This window comes from Drosophila mojavensis, unplaced genomic scaffold (assembly GCF_018153725.1).
Source record: "Drosophila mojavensis isolate 15081-1352.22 unplaced genomic scaffold, ASM1815372v1 contig_74, whole genome shotgun sequence".
NCBI classification, from domain to species: Eukaryota; Metazoa; Arthropoda; class Insecta; order Diptera; family Drosophilidae; genus Drosophila; species Drosophila mojavensis.
Window position 1 is genome coordinate 14,219,188 of NW_025318899.1, and position 2,206 is coordinate 14,221,393.

The 2,206-nt window shown below is 39.8% G+C and overlaps 1 long non-coding RNA gene across 1 annotated transcript; it reads right to left on the bottom strand.

The window, feature by feature from the left end:
- Positions 1-1,488: 1,488 nt before the first annotated feature.
- LOC116804350 lies at positions 1,489-1,939 on the bottom strand. The gene is made up of 3 exons (XR_004364332.2): positions 1,835-1,939; positions 1,707-1,772; positions 1,489-1,614 (listed from the first exon to the last, which is right to left on the bottom strand). It is a non-coding gene; the product is annotated as an uncharacterized LOC116804350 (long non-coding RNA).
- Between the last annotated feature and the right edge of the window lie 267 nt (positions 1,940-2,206).

Sequence of the window (2,206 nt, forward strand, 5' to 3'; positions counted from 1 at the left end):
TGACATTATGGCCAAAGAAATGAAAGCCGTAATGGCGAAGGCGAACTGCAGTTTGGTTAGTTTTGCTTGCCTGGCTTGGTACTGGCTGGGGGTGGGGCAGGGTAAAACCGCACGCGACTCTGGGCTAACCGAAAGTCCAGTGCTGAGTGCAATACACAGCCAGCAGAGGCAGTCGACACATCAAGGATTTCGGCTTCGGCTTCGGCTTCGGCTTCAGCTTCAATCCGCTTGCATGGCCAACAAAACCAACAATCGACCCCAAAACTGACATTGACAATTCACAAGAACACGAATACAGGCCAAGCCTTTGTGTGTGTGTGTGCGTGCATGCATGTGTGTGATAATTAAATTTTCCAGTTGTACTTCCGCACTGCATTTGCTAGAGTCGACTCGACTCGACTCGACTTGCCTCCGCTCTGCTTGCCTCGCCTCTGCTCATCCTCAGCTTCACTCTCAACTGGCTCGACTCGATGCGACTGGCATTTGTCTATCCGTTCGAGTTGTTCGTCTGTCTGTCTATCCGTCCGTCCGTTTGTCCAGCTGTCGACGCAGCAGTTGATTTGGCTTCAACCAACTCGAAAATCGTACCCATTGGCCTTTTGGACTTGAAACCGAAAGTGCCAAATGGTCATTGATGAACGTTTCCGTTATTGGTAGGAAATTGAGTTTGAGCCACTGACGGATGCAGCACTCAAACTGAGCCAAATCTAATTGGTGTAATGGCCAAATTGTGCGACCATCTGTCGTCTTTTATTTATTTTCGAAGCCGTTGCAGCTGCATAACGAGCTCAGCTCATAACTGACAATTAGCAGCAGAGCTCTCAGCCAGAAGCGTTGCTAATTTCACTTAAATTGAGCCAAATTTTTGTAGCAGAGAAAGTAAACATTTAGCTACCCATGCATAGATATAGAAATGGACGATACGAAATTGAGTTATTGAACTGTAAGCTAGTTGATCCTTGGCCTTTGCCAAGCTTTAATCTATTTGCGTCCTTCAAACTCTTCGTCAAATTTGTCTCTAATTATTATTGTGATCAATTAAGCTTTTTCCCCTCTCCTTTGGCTCTGCAGCAAATGTTAATTACAAACCCTCTTTTCACGCTAATTACTATTTAGTTACAGAATTTTTGTTAGCTCTCACGCCCGACTGTTTGCCTTAGACATACATATATATTTATATATATGATTATGTATATACATATATATTATGCACATGTCCTTGATGAAATTACCAAAACGTGTTAAACTTTGAAATGCGCCCCGCAATTTGTCCCTTTTTGTTTGGCCCTCCAAGTAGTGCTGGGAAAAGATCGATCTTTACGTAGATCGATATTTCGATATTATGTATGGGTCTCAGATCGATGTATCGATATTTTCATAAACATATTTTAGCTCCCAAAATTAAAAAAAAAGTTTTCATATAAAAAACAAAAGATGAATTTCTTATTAAAATTAAAAAACGTTTCATATAAACTAAACTAAACTATGTAACAAAGATTATATTATTTAATAAGATCATTTACTTCGTCCAATCATTTTTGTTTATGAAGAGCAGCATATCTACTTGCTGCGGCTTGAGACAAGCCTCTCCATTTTCCTTATCCGCGTCGCAATCTACAAACAAATGCGTGTTTGTTACATTATTTTAAAACGCAAAAGCTGCAGACCACGTGTGTGGCTGACATAAGCAGTAAAATAATATTTACCTTCGCCATTGTCCTTGCTGTTTAAAAACTTATCCATTTCTCTACAACACTACCAACACCAAAATCCTAAATGAAAAGTGGGTTACGTTAGTATTTGAATTATATTGTTAAAATAATTTGCAAATTACCTGACAGTCTTATCCCACGCTTTTAATTCAAGTGATGGGGAATTAATGGTATAGTGATGGCGATATATCAAGTATCGAAGTTTTCTACATCGATATTTTCGATGGATATGAAACATCGATATATCGTTTGCTAGATCGATCTTTTTCCCAGCACTGCCTCCAAGCACTCCACAGCTCCACAGCTCAACACAGTGCGAACGCCGCCTCCTAATGGCGCCGAATTGTTTGCCAGCTGAAACAAAAACAAAAAAAAAAAAATATATATATATATATATATGTGTATATACAAAAAAGTCGAAAGAGCATGTCAGTCGGGCATAAACGACTGTATATAACTCGTTCAACTTTTGATAACTGATCAACTGTTTGGCT